The following is an 18115-nucleotide window of genomic DNA, read 5'->3' on the forward strand; positions in this document are numbered from 1 at the left end:
GTTTTCGCCGTAAATTAACGCCCTGCTTGGTCATACTACAGCGTCACACAAAAGCATCAAAATGAGCAGATCCACAAGAGCTTGTAGATCTGCTACTTTTGATGCTTTTGAATGTGGATCCTGAAAAGTAACAGTTATGGACATATGAGGTTTCCACCCGACAGAGACGATAACAGAACGAATGTCCACAGAGGTTTGGCAGTTGCAAAAAAATTTTTTTTTACTGACGATTCATCTCAAAAATGTAAAAGAGCTACCCCCCCCAAAAAAGTGCAAAGGTGGAGATACATGTTTAGCACATGTTTTATACATGGGTAGCACTTTCTTTCTCTCACTATGGATATATCATCATTACAAGTACAATATTTTTGCAACTGCCAAAACGCTGTCGACATTATTTTTTCAATGTTGGTTTTCGAACATTCCTTCTGTCTTCTTGATCTTTTGTTCGGCTTCTTACGCACCTGACTAAACCTTTGGACAATACAACACACTTTTATCTCATCTTTGTTGTACTTAAAGCGGCACTATGTAACTTTCTTGAATGAATAAAATGTAATGTTGTCCAATCTATATGGTAGAGTATGTTAATACAATATAACTTATACAATTGAGGTGGTTGTATGTGAGTCTCCCTGCTCTTCTATTGAGACATTTAGATTGTGTCAAAGGTCGCGTCTCACCTAGACACAGGATATGACACGAATTTTGACTTGATGGTCAAGATTCAATTTATCCCCTGAGCAAGCAGGCAGGCTCTATTAGCTCAATGGTAAAAAGACAAAATGTCAGCACTTGCGCTGGAAACCGGGGTAGAAGAGGAAAGTCACATATACAGCTTTACTAAAACAGAAACAAAAAGGAGTGGACAAGATGATTGAGAAATTGCAAACAGCCCAAATACACTGCTTGAGTGTAGTGGTGGAAAGTAACTAAGTAGGCTACACGTACCCAAGTACTGTACTTAGGTACAAGTTTGAGGTATTTTTACTTCACTGTTTCAGTATTTCCAATACTTTTACTCTACTTCTACTTCTACTCCACTACATCTCAGAGGCAAATATTGCACTTTTTACTCCACTACAATTATTTGAAATCTTGAGTTACCAGTTACTTTGTAGATTTGGATTGGATCATTAGAAAACATGCATTATTAACCACTTCAGCCCTATATATACTTTGGCAATATGAAAATAGCCGATCTACAAGCTCGTTGTGGGCTTGTAGATCTGCTATTTTCAAAAGATTTGTATATGTTTTGAAATGGGACAGAGTACTTTTACTTATTGTTCTTTAAGTACGTTTTGATGCCAATACTTTTGTACTCTTACTCGAGTACATTCTGAAAACATCTCAGTACTTCTTCCACCAGGGTTAGGGCCTGAGTGCAACAGACAACAACGGTTAGATCCAGCGAGCTGCAGCAGACAAGAGTGGGAAGCCATATTCAACCCCACAGAGCCGTACTGTTAGTGTAAACAGAGAAACAGAAAGAGGCAGATGAACACAGAGCAAAAGTGCCTCGGAGACACAAACAGGTCCAAACACATGCGAGGTGGTCCGCAATGCAGCGTGAGAAACATTTACAGAACCACGCTCCGGCTCCCGCTACGAAACCAAGCCATCCCCCCACTTTGATGTGTGTCTGTGTGGCTCCGATTCCAACCCGGGCCTGCGTCCAACAACTCCCCAGTTGTGAAACAAAACGGCTTCCACACGTGAAGAAACAGAACTGTTACTGGCAGTTAGGTAGCTGATGCGTCGGTGCTTTTAGCTGACGCAGGGCTTTTCGCTTGATGCATCTTTTGGGGAGGAGGGCGAGGGGGTGGGGGGGAGGGGGCTAACATAAATCCATTGTGAACCCCTGGCTGTCAGGGTAAACAGCTGGAACAGTGGTTGTAACACGCTACACAACGATAAAGACAGGAGTTATTCTACAGGGACTCTCCTCCGCTTGCTTGCTCTACTTTCTGGCCGACAGCGGCGTTGATGCGAGGCGTCTGTTCACTCCATCTCCCAGAGAACACAGCTCTACACATCGCCCTGGACAGTCCTCACCTGTGTGTGAATGTTCCAAAATATAACTTATACGTCTATGTCTCAATCGGCTAGAATGATTTATCGATGAGTGTGTTTTTTGCCCCGACATTTCCGATATTAACCTATCACAGATATATCAGAATTGGTGTTTATGTCTTCCGATATGCATCGATATGAAACCTTTCTTTTGCAGACCGTAATTGTGTAGATGTGCTATACAAGTAGCACACAGCACAACATGTTGTTTCTAACGATTCTGCCATCCCATGCATGGAGACTTGAATTCATGGATATTTGTTTGTTTTTGTCGCATTCCTAAACCAATAATTTGATGACCAGCGGACCAGTCGGCAGCCGGAACCGCTGTTTTTTTCATCAAATTATTGGCTTAGGAATGCGACAAAAAACAAAAACATATCCATGAATTCAAGTCTCCATGGGGTGACTAATCGACAGGAAAAAAAATTGTTTGGGGGGTGAACTATCCCTTTAAATTGTCTCTGACTATGGAATAAATCAATGAATTCTCAAAGTATGCACAGCAGGAGTACAAGTGTGTGTGTGTGTGTGTGTGTGTGTGTGTGTGTGTGTGTGTGTGTGTGTGTGTGTGTGTGTGTGTGTGTGTGTGTGTGTGTGTGTGTGTGTGTGTGTGTGTGTGTGTGTACAAATGTACAGTGCTCTAATGCCGCCTAAATGTACCGTGGTCTAATGCCTATCAAACTGGGGGTCCTTGAAATCACAACGGTTGATTATCACCACTGTAATACTCCTCCCCGCCCGCCCCCCCAACAATGGCATTCAGGACAGAGACAGACATGTTAAAGGGCTAAGTTAACGTCAGAATGGAGAGGACCATGTCTGTACAAGAAACTCTACTTTACACCGTCGACCCCTGAACCAGGAGGACGGCCAGCTTGTAAACATTATTCTGATGGGGGTCACTGGCATCAGCGTGTGGAATGTGTGTGTACTGTATTTATCCCCCACAAGTGCACGCAGTGGTGGAAAGTAACCAAGTACATTTACTCCATTTTTACTTCACTTGAGTATTTCCAATTTTCAGTACTCTTACTTCTACCACCACTGCATCTCAGAGGAAAATATTGTACTTTTACTCCACTACAATTATATGAAAACTTTAGTTACTAGTTACTTTGTAGATTTTGATTATTATTACAAAAGACAATAACCACTTCAGCCCCTATATATATTTTGGCCATTTGAAAATAGCAGATCTACAAGCTCACAATGCGTCGCGATGCGACGCATTGTGAGCTCGTAGATCGGCTATTTTCAAAAGATTTTTTATACATTTTTAGTACTTTTGCTTATGGTACTTTATGTAGATTTTGATACCTATACTTTTGTACTTTTACTCAAGTCTATTTTGAATACTAAACTTTTACTAGTAACACAGTATTTCTGCATTGTGGTATTGATACTTTTACTTAAGTAAAACATACTTTTTCCACCCTTGAGTGCACGCACGCACGCATTCAGGCATGCATGCACACGCACACACACACACACAGAAAACATAATATATGTATACCCCCTGCTGTGCATACTTTGAGAATTCCATAGTCGGAGACAATCTATATTTCATAGGTACCGTCCCAAAAAAAAACTGTTTTTTTTATAACATATGGTACTGTATAGCCATAAAAAAAAATCACCCCCGGGGCAAGGGGAGGGGATTCTCTCTTATAGACTAGTGGTTAAGATGTTTGGCTTTAGCAAACCCTTATCCCGGAGAGACCGAGGTTCGAATCCTGGGGCGTTACACCTCCTTCACCCACCTCCAACGTCTCCAAACATTTAGCCCAGCCACCGGTGGCTCTCAAAGCGTGGTCGAGGGACCCTCGAGGTTCTTTGAGGGGGTTCCATATGGACCCTTACAGATCTGTAACTCTGAGAGTGTACACATTGCCACTGCCTGGCCTGCCACCAACGCCAATGTCTCCAAGCACCATTCTTCACTATAGGATTATAGGACTACTATTTGAGAGAACTTGTTGCTAGGGATGTGTATCGTTAGGATTTTATCGAGTCCGATTCCGGTTCCGATTCTGCTTATCAACTCCGGTTCTTATTGATTCCCCATTTCGGTTCTATACAGCATTGGTTCTCAAAGTGGGGTCCGGGGACCCCAGGGGTCCTTGAGGGAGTTCCAGGGGGTCCCCAGCTAAATGATAGATTAGGCACCAAATGGAACCTTATGGGTCTGTAAATCTGAGAGTGTACAAATGGAACCAAATGGACCCTAACGGGTCCATTTGGTTCCATTTGTACACTCTCAGAGTTAAATTGACATAGATTTTACAATATAAATGGGGTCCAAGTGATAAAAATGCCATTAAATGGGGGTCCGTAGCCCTAATGCATGTCAAACTGGGGGTCTTTTAAATTAAAATGGTTGAGAATCACTGCTAGAGCCGTAAAAAATCTTCTCTTATGGGGGTCCCTGGCATATCTTATGAAATGGGCGTCTGCGGGCTAATAAGTGTCAATTTGGGGGTCCTTGACATGAAAAAGTTTGAGAACCACTGCTATACAGGTTATGAAAAAAAAGTCAAACGTTTAGGTGACACAAATATCTTGATTCTTTTATGCATTAACTGAAGTAAATAGTATTTACTATTACTGTGTATATTAGTAGAATGTAATGAATATTAACGTCTCATATGTTTATTCCATGACAACAAGATAGAAAGCCAGTAGCTGGACCCTTAACTGATAAGTTGATTATTGTTTCAGATTTACAATTTGCAATTTAGGCATTTAGCAGACGCTCTTAACCTATTACGACCTGGAACTCATCTGTGTCATTTTAGATCTCTTTGGCTATTCAAAAATAGCAGATATACAAGCTCATAGTGCCTCACAGAGTGCCGCACTATGAGCTTGTAGATCTGCTATTTTAGAAAAATCATGAACATTTGTGCAAATCTTTGAATATATATATATTTTTAAAGCGAACATTTGTAACTCAGATCTTTGCATATTTTGAGTTGGGGGTCCGCAGCCAAACACATATCATTTTGGGGGTCCTTGACATGAAAAAGTTTGACATTTTGTAGAATCGGCCTCAGGTCTTAATGGGTTCATCCAGAGTGACTTAAAGTAAGCAAGGTAAACACAAGGTAATACATCAAATAGAGTGTAGTGCCTCAGTAATCTAGGCTCAAGAACTCAGGATTTCATTCCTCCGTTTGTATGGGAACCTGGTACCCAACAATTTGGAAGCGGTTCGATACCCAACTATATTACCACCAACCCTTAGGCCTCCACCCACACACCCACCCCACCCAGACAAACGATGTTCTGACTCTTACATTTCTATAAGGTGGTGCAGCCAGCCTGCCAGCCAGCCAGCTGTCTGACTGACTGTCTGCTGGCCTCAAGCTGTCTACCCCCCCCACAAAAAAAAGACCCCAAAACAATGAAACAGCCTCATCATAAAAAATAGCCCCCAGAACCAACCCACCACAAGACCCCCAGAGTTCGCCTGCCATCCCAATTCTCATAAAACCTAATAGGTCTTTCTATTCGGGGTCCCAGAGGAGAACACTGGATCTACATTTAACTTGATGTGAGACAGTCTGTGCGTGTTAAAAGAGTCAATATGGCTGCTCTTCCCTGCGGGACCATTTAGCCCCGATTTATATACTTCACTGTTTGGCGATATCGCGCAGAGAAAAACATTTTGGGTCTATACTTGGCACGGACGGCTGGAATAGCAGTCCGGGCACCTAGGCTCAATGTAGCGTGACAGCGTGTTGCGGGTTCGAGTCCCGATCCCGACGGCCTTTGCTGCGTGTCACTCCCCATCTCTGTCCCCATTTCCTGTCATGCTACTGTCCTATCAATAAAGGCATAAAAAGCCCCCCCCAAAAAAATGGGGTCTACAAGCTCAAAAACTCTATTTTCGGCGTGTGACACAGTTGTATGCGTAAAATGAAGCAATTTGAAATGAACGGAGGCGTCTTCGACCGTTGCGGGGTGAGTGTCGCTGAGTGTCGCCCCCAAACCCCAGCAAACGAGCCATTTCACACCAAACAGAGAGAGAGAGAGAGAGAGAGAGACAAACCCAAAGGCTGTAATCATATCGTCTCTGTCGGGTCTATGTCCAAATCTGTTATACTTTTCAGGATTCAAATTCTAAAATAGCAAAAGTAGCAGATCCGCAAGCTCGAAACTTGCGGTTCTGCTACTTTAGATGCTTCTGTGTGATGCTTCAGTATGGTCAAGTAGGGTGTTAATTTACGAAAAAACATAAAAGTTAAAATATGGAGATAGAGGTTTCTGGCCGACGAGAGAGAGAGCCTTCTATTGGAGAGTTACGTCAATGAAACAGTGCCAGAAACAGCGCCGGTCACATGGTTCTTGTAAACTCGAAATAGTGACAAACGCTCATAGACTCCAGTGCATTCCGTAAAGTTCCGGTTCAGGGCTTTGTCACTATTCGCCAATAGAAGGCCAATGTAGGAGACTGGCCCGATGAAGTGAACGGAGGTGACGCAACTCTCCTTATATGGTTCTGGTGGAAACCAAAGACCGACCGGCGTTTTCCTTTTTCTGGCAACGGCTATAGAGCTAGCATTATACGGCGGATGAAACCGACGACACTGACAAAAAGAAATGTCTGTTATCATAGATGGTTGTATTTCCTCTGATTTGGTATGATTGCAGCAGCTATAAGTGTTTTGTTTTGTCATACTTTTTTTCCAGAGGTTTTTCTTCTTAACACTCCAGAGTTTTAATCACGCGGCCAGGAAAGCGTCTAGACCGGCATGGGATGCAATCTACAGCTGCTCATCTTCAGATGCAAGCCCCCCCCCCCTCTCCCCCTCCCCAAGGTCAGAAGTTTAATGGCTTCCAAATGTGTGTGTGTGTGTGTGTGTGTGTGTGTGTGTGTGCATACTGGAAAAGAGGGAACGTGGGGCTTTGCATACGTGCACCTCCCCACAATGAGTCAGACCTCCGCTGTACCCCACCCCCCCCCCTACACGTATGATGATGATGATGATGATGGTGCTATTGTGTTTTATTCTGTGATGCAAAGTCGCACGTATGGACACTCCATGACACACATTCCTGGAGGGCCTTCTCGACACACACACACACACACACACACACACACACACACACACACACACACACACACACACACACACACACACGGCGGTGCCCCGATATACAGTGCTGTTATGTATTCTATGTACGATTTCCTCTGAGAGCGGAAATACAAGAGGAAGGATGTTTTCTATTCTGGTTGTATTTATGACTTTTTTTGCGACTTATATTATTGTTCACTTCACGCTGTTCTTTAACCGCGTGAACCCTATAGTGTCCCTATCTGTTCTATTCTGGCCCCCGGAAGATTATATACGCAAAACAGGGCTATTTTTTGCCCAAAGAGATTTGGTGTAGAGTCAGTTATATATAGTATGTCGTCTCTGTCGGGTGGGAAAACTCATACGTCCAAGACTGTTACTTTTCAGGATTAAAATTTGAAAGTAGAAAAAGCAGCAGATCTACAAGCTCGAAACGCGTCGCTTCGCGCCGCGTTTCGAGCTTGTAGATCTGCTACTTTTGAGTGACGCTGTAGTATTAATTTGAGTTTAAATGTGGAGATAAGAGTTTTCTGCACAACAGCAACAACGTGGGGTTCAAGTAGCTTTTAAACTTCAATGGGTTTCTCTTCTCTCTCTTTCTCGGCTCGTTTCGGATGTTTTTGCGTCGTGTTTTTTTTTTCTCTTCACGTGTGATGAAACGGCGTGTGTTCTGTCTGTTTTTTCCTGGGGGGAGGAGGGGGGACGGGGGGACAACGGGGGTCTGCTCTCTAGACTTTCCTGTGGTGTTTTTGTCGGGCGTGTCTGCGTGTGTGCGTGCACCGTCGCACTGTCCTCCTCCGTCCTCTCCCCGCTATGGCCCCCCCCCTCCCCTCCTGTCTGAGGATGCGATGTGTGTTTATTTGTGTGTGTTGTGTGTGTGTGTGTGTGTGTGTGTGTGTGTGTGTGTGTGTGTGTGTGTGTGTGTGTGTGTGCGTGGGCTGGATGTCTGGGAAAGCCTCTGTGACACAGCGGAGAGAGGAGATGACCAGCGGCCTAATTTAGTTTGGAAGCGTGTGTGTGTGTGTGTGTGTGTTCAAGTGTGTACGTGTGTGTGTGAGGCATGCAAGTGTGTATGTGTGTGAAGGATGTGTCTGTGCGTGCGCGCGTGTGTGTGTGTGTGTGTGTGTGTGTGTGTGTGTGTGTGTGTGCGCGTGTGCGTGTGTGTGTGTGTCATGTAGGAAGCACCTGTTCCCATGTGACCGACAGCGATGTGCGTTCATGTGACCCCGCTCACATCAGGTGGCTTCCTGCTCTGCGTCAGACTCCAGGCTCCTCCCCCCCCGCGAGGCCCGCTGCCATTGGCCGACGCTATAAGCTCCCCCCCTTCCTGTCCCAGCCTCCACATTGATCTAAAGGAGGATTGTGTGTGTGTGTGTGTGTGTGTGTGTGTCAGGGTTTTTATTGCACTCTATTCTTTTCACAGTGTTGGAACCGTTCCTAAAAATGACACTTCACCACACACACACACTCTGCACAGCCATTTAACCATGTTAACCCTGGCATCCCTGTTTTGGGAACGCACACACACACACAAATCTAGCGAATATATAAATATACACAAACAAACAAACATAAATAAATAAAGCCAGTGGCATAACAGTGGTGGACATTTTGGCGGTGCCACAGGTATAAACCCCATTCATTTTTCCCATAGACATTTCAGAAAATATTCTTAGGAAACAATTACGCTCAGGTTTTCTATCTGTGGCACCACTGCTATGCCCTATTACTGTTATACATCCCCATTTTTGTTTCTTCCCAGAACTGCATGCGCACACTGAATGCGTCATCCGACGGCTCCAAATCATTTTCAATGGAGTGTGTGCGACACAGCCGCGTTGCACGATATGGCAAGGTTTCCGATCGTAACTTTATAACAAATCGCAATCAAGTTGCATCCAACTTGGATGCGACCAACTTCACTGTCACTATCACTCTGGCGGTCATCTGAGCCACTTTAAAGATAGATAACACTAAGCCCATAAGATCTCATTGTGAAAACATGTCAGCTGATCTTTATCAAGCTGTAGTAGCAGAGAGAGAGAGAGAGAAAGAGAAAGAGAGAGAGAGAGAGAGAGAGAGAGTGAGTCAGAGAGAGAGAGAGCGAGAGTCAGAGAGAGAGAGAGTGTACGTGCGTGCGTGCGTGTGTGTGTGTGTGCATGCGTGCCTGTATCTTGGTTGAAGAGGTTAAAAAGCAGTTCATTTAGTACGGCTACAGAGCAGCTCTCCTGGTCTTCTGGGCAGTAACTCTATACCCCCTGTGTGGCGTATGGCGCTCGTTTCACTCAATAATCATTTTATTCGTCCCCGGTGAACCTACGGCGGTTTGCATAGAGCCCCAATAAAACACACAGTGATCCTGCTGCCTTGCTGTTATAAACTGAACAGGGGGAGGGGTGCATGGGGTACGTGGCAGTGCGTGTTCAGGGGTCTCCGAGGAGGAACGTAGCCTTGTAAAAACGCACTCTAAGCTGAGACAGAACATATCTTAATATAAAAGAAATCACAAGCAAAAAAAAAGAAGGATATATTGAAGATTATACCGGCTGATTCATTGTTTGGCTGATATACTGAACATGCTTGGAACCAAAATATCCATGTCACTGTTTAGAGTACAGATGCATGTTGGCGTTTATTCGTGCAGATCTTTTATGAGTTTATCTTACGGTTTATATATCTGTTCTGATCAATATAACTGTAGGAAAGATTCAATGACACCTTCTGGTCCAATAACGGTATATCTCATTCCTTTTTAAGTAAAGCATTAAATGCACTAAAACAGTGGTACATGGCTACGTAGCCAAGCGCAGCCATGTAGAAACCGTCCGAGAAAGTGTATTTGATACACAGGAGGAGGGGCAGCAAGAATGTAGACTTAAGTTCAAATTGCCTTTTTTATGTGATAATGTGGCGTCTGAGGTGAACGCTTATGTGTGGCTATTGTCTTGAGGTGATAATGACCGCTGGCCATTGGAGTTTCAAAGTAATTCACACATTAACTACTTAACAATAGAGCGGTTATTTCATTTGGCGACCACGCGCATACATACGTGCACATGCCGTGCGTGTGGGAGGGAATAATTATAGTATGCCCTCCGAAAAAAACCTTGAATACACCACTGCACTAAAACCTAAATAGTTGGCCATTATCAGGCCTATATGTCATGGTTTGGCTTCTATGAAGATGCTGATGAAGGTTTGAATCCTCCGTGGGGCCTGCGTTGGCAGAAGTGAAGCCGGGCGGGGAGCGTAATGTCTTGGCACTTTTCGACGACAAGAACGAATCAAACCATGCCGCCGGCGCCATGAAACGTTTTTCAACGGGTTCTGGATTCATTTCCATACGGTAGAGCTCGGTTTCAAGATACGGTTCTCATAAGCAAAATGTTGGGAGGTAGTAATGACCCTGTGTTCTGGGAACCCAGAACTTATACTTTCAAAATATTTCTAAAATAGAGAAAATAGCAGATCTACAAGCTCTAACATTTTTGCCTTCTTTCACGATATCTTTTTTAATGACACTGTCTCTTTCAGAGGTGGTTGTGGTTAAAAAAAAAAAAAAAAAGGCCATGGGTTTGATCCCGGGCACCGCCAACTCCGCGTATGAGCATAGCATGGCTTTGGGTGCGGCAAGTTGCGTGAGCATGTAGATCGGCTATTTTCAGCATGCAACCAAGATCAGTAAAATCAGTCATTACAACACCATCAAGGCCCACCAAAATACATTTTTGTCGACTAAATCTACTAAAACTGTAGATTTAGTCAACTAAAATCTTATGATATATATTTAGACTAAAACTAGACTAACAGTAAAACATTTCAGATGACTAAAACATGGAAAAGACTGACTAAAACTAAATCAAAATGTGCTGTCAAAATCAACAAAGGTTTCCACCCGACAGCGACAATATGTCATGTGCCTCCGTGTTGAACGTGACCAGACTATGGTAGCACAGGTAGAGGAGGGGCGTGGGGAGCTTGGCGCCCGTCGCTGAAGGTCACGCTTCGCAGACAGACAACGACACATGGCCGTGACAATGAAAATAGGGGCGGTGAGAGAGCCAACCACAGTGATGGGCCGCTTGGTATTTTGATTTGGTTTACCTTAAATAAATCTTCAATTTCAATGGGGGACGCATGGGCCAGGACAGGGCGTCGTCTCTTATGACAGCAACACATGGGACAAAAAGAAATACGATGTTAGCAGACACAGCACGTTAGGACACAGGGGGATAGACAGCATATGAATGGTAAAAAGGTGGTACAAACCTGCTTCATGCACATAAGAAACATTTATAAGATAAAAATAATTTCTTTCTACAGGAAATCTTAAGACTGTTGTGAATGCTCTGGTATATTCTCGCTTAGATTACTGCAATGCCTTGCATTCTGGTCTCAGCCAAAGCTTAATACATCGCCTGCAACTGGTTCAAAATGCATCACTTGTACCAGGAGATTTGAACACATAACACCTGTTTTAGCTGCACTTCACTGGCTGCCAGTCGCCTTCAGGATTGACTTTGAGATTTTACTGCTAACTTTTAAAGCTCTTAATGGTCTTTTATGTGATATGCTAGAACCCTATGTGCCAGTGCGTACACCCTTAGATCATCTGGTCGGGGTCTACTGGAGATTCATAAGGCTAGTTTGGTGACCAAAAGAGATCGGGCCTTTGCCATAAAGGCCCCCAGACTCTGGAACAGCCTATTAGAGGAACTCGGGTTAACCAGATCATTAACGAGCAGGATAGATGCTCAGGGCCTCGTCATGCTGCTGCTGCGTGCATGCTGTTGAATGGGTTAAATCACGTAATATAATAACTGTGGTCCAAAAATGAGTTTGGGCACTCTGCCAGGGAGGTGGCTCTGCATCATTTATGATATTTAGTTATGTTTGAGCCACAGGCTCACGGCCCGGGGCTGCAGCCCGGGGCACAGAGCTCTGGGGGGCACAGAGCTCTGGGGGGCACAGAGCTCTGGGGGGCACAGAGCTCTGGCAGCACCAACCAACTACACCAAAAAGTCTCAATCCGGCCCTGCTGCTGAGCCAGTCTGTACAGAGGCGCTGGGGAGGTTAGGGTCGGGGTGGAAGCACTGGGTGGATGGAGGCGTTGGTTGATCCCTGTTTAAATGCCCTGTTAAAAAAAATACTGTTATCTTTATCTCTCTCTCTCTCTCTCTCTCTCTCTGTGTGTCACTTCCTTCATCACTCTCTTTCATTTTGGTCCTCTACTCTCTCTCCTTCTCTATAACTGCCTCTCTCACCCTTGCTCTTGCTCTTCCCTCCCTGCCCTCCATCACTCTCTTTCTCCCTGTCTCTTTCACCATCGATGCCCCCCCCCCCCCCCTCTCTCTCTCTCTCTCGGTTTTGTTTTGAGCTGGTGGTATAGAGAGCAGGAGGAAGGAAAGCTGTGTGAGAAAGTGGCCGATGTTTTTTCGCAGCGGACGGGAAGTGGCCTCGCGGCGCGAGGTTCCTCTCCTCGCAGGGGGAACAATGCCGTGCGTCACACCCCTGCGCTGACCCTCACTGTTTCACATGGAAACAACCATCCAACAATTCCGCTCCCATGGCTTTGGAGGTAATGAGAGAGAGAGAGAGAGAGAGAGAGAGAGAGGTGTACTCCAGTTTTACTTAGGTAAAAGCATCATTAACACAAAATATCCATTACAAGGCCTGTGTTACGAAAAAAAAGTACAAAAGGATCGGCATTAAAGTAAAGTAAAAGTAAAGTAAAAGTACAAAAATGTGTCAAAATTGTTGTCAAAAATAACTGATCTACAAGCTCACAACACCATTTTTTCAAGTGGTTAATGCATGTTTTGCAGTAATAATCTAAAGTGCAAAGTAACCTGTAACTAAAGCTGTCAAATAATTGTAGTGGAGTAAAAAGTACAATATTTGCGTCTGAGATGTATTGTGGAGTAGAAGTATAAATTACTGAAAAATGGACATACTCAAATAGAGTAAAAATACCTTTAAAAAAACTATTTAAGTACAGTACTTGAGTAAATGTACTTAGTTACTTTCCACCACTGAGAGAGAGAGAGCGAGAGAGAGAGAGACATAGAGAGAGAGGGAAGGAAGGAAGTTGAGGAAGGTAAAGATTTGCAAAGGAAACCTGCGCTACCAGGGGCCATTTGTTACCGTGACAACCCAAAACCACTGCCCACAATTCTCCAAGCCGATTGGTCGCTTCACAAACGGAAGGGGTCGTGGCCCGAAGGCGGGTCTAAAGGCGGGTCTTGTGTCTGGAGAGCCAATAGCGTGGCGAGGGTGTGTGCACGCATAGCGGCCACAGTGGCCTCGCCTCCGGCAGGTGGACTGCAGTCAACCAGGGCTGTAAGACACACTGTAGTCGTGTGCACCGAAAATAGCAGATCTACAAGCTGACAACGCATCGCAGTGTGATGCGTTGTCAGCTTGTAGATCAGCTACAGTATTTTCACTGTGTGATGCAAGTATAAATCAGGCATACAGTAAATTACTGCTGCCCCTCTCTCTCTCTCTCTCTCTCTCTCTCTCTCTCTCTCTCTCTCTCTCTCTCTCTCTCTTTATTACATTGTGGGCTGGTCCAGCCGCTCCATTTATTTAGAGTCAATCACACCAATCAGCTTCTAGAGCAGCTGGGACATTGGCACGCAAACCTTTGCTTCCCTAATTTGGACTCCTCTCTTCTCTTCTCTCAACCCTTTTCCTCTCCTCTCCTCTCCTCTCCTTTCTTCTCGCAACTCTTCTCTTCTCTTCTCTTCTCTTGTCTCGTATTAATCGAAAACATCAATACATCTGTTCGGAGAACATCAAAATATCTGTTGATGTTTTCGATTAAAACAAGGACACACAGGACACACACAGGTTTGATTATGGCCGTGAAATCAAACCTGATTTTTCTCTTCTCATCTCTTCTCACACACAACCCTTCTCTTCTCTCGTATTAATCAAAAACATCACTACATCTGTTCGGTCTCGTGGGACTACCAGTCTCACAATAGGCTACGCACTGAAATATTGCGTTCACACTGGTGACATCAAAGCAACATATGCTACAAGTCATTTGTCAATGGAAGCCATGTAAGCGACACAAAGCTAAACAGTGACGCCCGACATTTTTTCTCTGCGTGACACGCTACCATTCAAAGTCGATCAACGTGTTTCGGTGACGCAGTGAAGCGTCATTGTTGCGTCATGTTATTTTTGTTTCACCCCGCTCCCCTTCTCTCTCTCCCCGCAATTCCTGCTTAATAAGTCATTCTTGCCGTTTTATCAGTTTCCTGTGCTGTTTGACCCAACCCTCTTCATTTACACACTTGGCAGTGTGACTTGGCAGCGATGTAAGCGGGTCACGCTAGGTTGTTTTGTAGCTTTTTGTCGCCTGTTGTACGTTTTCATAGACTAGTGATTCTTAGCCTTTTCTTGGATCAGAGCCCACTTGAAAATCTCAAGTGGCCCACGCATCCGACCACAAAAAGTGATGTTAGACATGAGTTAAAAACAGATAGCAGCAGGTGCTGCTATACGAGGTACACAGGCCTTTGTGAAACGAATCCTAATCTAACATGTCGTCTCTGTCGGGTGGAAACCTCATTTCCACAATCACTCCAGAGGGCCACATTACATATACTGTTCTGTCACACAATAGTAGCAAAAATAGCCGATCTACAAGCTCAGTTGCGACACGTTTTGAGCTTGCAAGATCGGCAATTTTTGCTATTTTTTTTATTGGAATCCAGATTTTTTTTTTGTGCTATTTTTGAATTGGAATCCTGAAAAGTAACATTTTTATTTAATTTCAAATGCATTTAGTTATAGCTACTTTATGAACTTAAATACAGATACACAAAAAATGGACATAAAAAAAGACAATAGAATTTTAATACTAGTCATTAAGCTTGGAATTGTAAAACAGCTGAAATCAATAATATATCAGTATGCCGTTATTAACCTGCGGGCCGCATTAAGTGAAGGTGGGGGCCGCATGTTGCCCATGTATGTTCTATGGCCTACATTTGAAACTATATTGGATACCAGGTAAACAATTAACCCCCGCCCACACACACACACACACACACACACACACACACACACACACACACACACACACACACACACACACACACACACACACACAAACACACACACACACACACACACACACACACACACACACACACACACACACACACACACACACACACACACACACACACACACACACACACACACACACACACACACACAGGTCACCTACACATGTCACCTACACTAACACTTGCAGTGTCCACACCGCTGACAAAAACCTTTGTTTCAGACACAGGGGAGTGACTTTAATGTAAACAGTAGATATAGGAGGTCCTAGCATTCACTCTCTGCCTGGCGCATCATTTCAGAACAAAACTAGAGGGTAGCAGTGACCACGGTCCACGTAAGCCCTATTTCAAATTATAGCCATGTTTATAGACAGTTTTTGGTGATTAATTAGCTCATTATGCCAACTACTCAATGTTTATGACTAAACAGTGACTTTTACAGCCTGGCGTGCAGCAGAAATGGATTCAGTACATGATATTCATACAGAAACAAGTCAACACATGAAATAGTGAAAATGCCGACCGCTGTTTTCCAGGGGTTTTTTTTATTTTATTTTCGGTCCAAGCTATTAACTACGTATATACCCCATACATTATTATGCTTCAGTAAGCTTGGAGATTTCTGGGAAGAAAATGCTTGCCTATTATAACATGCCCAAAAACAGGGATGCCAGGTTGAAGTGGCTAATGAATGTATGTATGGTTGTCGCTGCAGACAAGAAAACATGTGTCTGTGACGCACATGTCACACGGATGGATGGGCGTGGGAAAGAAAAATGTTCAGAGGTGCATAAAATATGCATGAAATAACTGAGGTTAACCACTTAAACCCTATATGGCTGACCGGAGTCCCTCAGGGCTCTATACTGGTGTCTTTTCAGTTTTCTGTTGTTGTGGGGAAAGCTTTCACAGGAAATAGCAGATTGACAAGCTCACAACCTCGATCGGCTATTTTCATGCGAAAGCTTTCCCCACGATACGGACACTGGGGTTTAAATGGTTAAAAGCGTAACGCTGGGGGGAGGGCAATCGCCATCCCTCTGGGACCCCCAAATGACGCCTCGTGTGCTCTCTGCATGTCAGGTTGGGTCACGGATGACAGAAAGCATGATGTGACGGAGAGGCGAGGAGACCTCGCCACGCAGGGGTGGGCTTTGGAAAAACAGGAGAACCAGAGAGGTAGCTCACAACCAGCCTTAATCAGCACCGCTACACATTGAAACCCGATACAAAGCCAAACTCTCAACACACAATCAGCAGCATTTGGCGTCTCTGTCTCCCCCCTCCCCCGGTCCCAGGTTTAAATGAGACCCTTTTTCTTTAAACTGCAACCCTCTCAGGATCTGCAGATCACTGGGGACTAGAGAGAGAGAGAGAGAGAGAGAGAGAGAGAGAGAAGAGAGAGAGAGAGAGAGAGGGAGGTTTCATTCACAGAAAGGACCATTAAGGGCACATGCCATTTACCACAACAAACGGCATCAAACCGTGGCCCCATTAAAAAAGGAAATTGCTCGAAAATTACCCCCAAGTCAATTAGGGTCATTATTTTGTCCTTCAGTACAGTTGGGGGATGGAAGGGAGGGGGCTGCATGGGCACATCGTCAGGGACCTAAGCACCTTTTTAATTGACGTGTTTTAAAAGGCATTTTATAGAACTGGAGGGGGCTGGAGGGGGTTGAAACACCTGCCATATAATAACACAGAGTCATCATCATGAAACACAGGGGAAATAAGCCCTGCAGACAGGCCCGTTGATACCAGAAGGAGACTGCAGCCAGCTCTCTGTTGTTGTTGTCGTTGTTGTTGTTGTTGCATTAGGTCACGGACCCCCATTTGATAGTACAATGTTTTATCTCTGGGATCCCAAATCTACCCTGTAAAAGCCTTAAGTGTTTATTTAACCCATTAAGACCTGAGGACGATTCTACAAAATGTCTCCTAAATCCTAACAGGTTTTTGAAAAACCCTATATTGCTATAATCCAATCAGTGGTTCTCAAACGTTTTCATGTCAAGGACCCCCAAAATTATATGTATTTGTCCGCGGACCCCCATCTCATAATATTTTGTTCCAGGGACCCCCAGAAGCAAAGATTTGAGTTACAAATGTTGAATATATAATGATATATATATTCAAAGATTTGCACACATTTCGATTTTTCAAAAATAGCAGATCTACAAGCTCGTAGCGCGGCACTCGGTGCCGCGCTACGAGCTTGTAGATCTGCTATTTTTGAAAAGCCAAAGAAATCTAAAATGTGTTGTTGTTGTTTTTGTTGTTGTTGTTGTGGTGGTGCATGGTTACATCACCATTCACTGATTAGAAACAGAAAGCAACATGGCCCCTAATCACCCAGCCACCTGGATGTTTGTTTGTAGACGGAGGTCCAGATCTGCAGTGATTTCAGTGGGGTGGCTTTTGTGTGTGCGTTTCCTTCTGTCTTTGTTTACTGCACACACACACACACACACACACACACACACACACACACACACACACACACACACACACACACACACACACACACACACACACACACACACACACACACACACACACACACACACACACACACACACGGACATCACCAGGATAGGACTTCATCTCAAAAGCAGTGATAAGAAAACATGTCATCTGTTATATAACATGGTGTCTGAGGGTTTGAGATAGGCACACAGTGATTGAAAAAGTACTCTAATGTTTTTTTCAAAATGTTGGTATTAAGTAACTTAGTATTGGTATCAAAATGTACTTAAAGTACCAAATGTAAAAGTACTAATCCTACACTTGAAGATAGCCGAAAAGCTCACAATGTGTCATGGAGCTTGTAGATCGGCTATTTTCAAATAGCCTAGGTATAAAATAAGGCTACAG

General features: G+C 44.1%; 1 long non-coding RNA gene across 1 annotated transcript in view; it reads left to right on the plus strand.

Annotated features, from left to right (window-relative positions):
- LOC311062548 overlaps window positions 1-6876 on the plus strand; it is a 98553-nt gene extending 91677 nt beyond the window's left edge. Inside the window, exon 3 of the long non-coding RNA XR_014602512.1 lies at window positions 6772-6876. This is a non-coding gene — a long non-coding RNA (uncharacterized lncRNA). The remainder of the gene's footprint in view (window positions 1-6771) is intronic.
- Window positions 6877-18115: the final 11239 nt, after the last annotated feature.

This window comes from Gymnoscopelus microlampas, assembly GCF_963454915.1.
Source record: "Gymnoscopelus microlampas genome assembly, chromosome: 16".
NCBI classification, from domain to species: domain Eukaryota; kingdom Metazoa; phylum Chordata; class Actinopteri; order Myctophiformes; family Myctophidae; genus Gymnoscopelus; species Gymnoscopelus microlampas.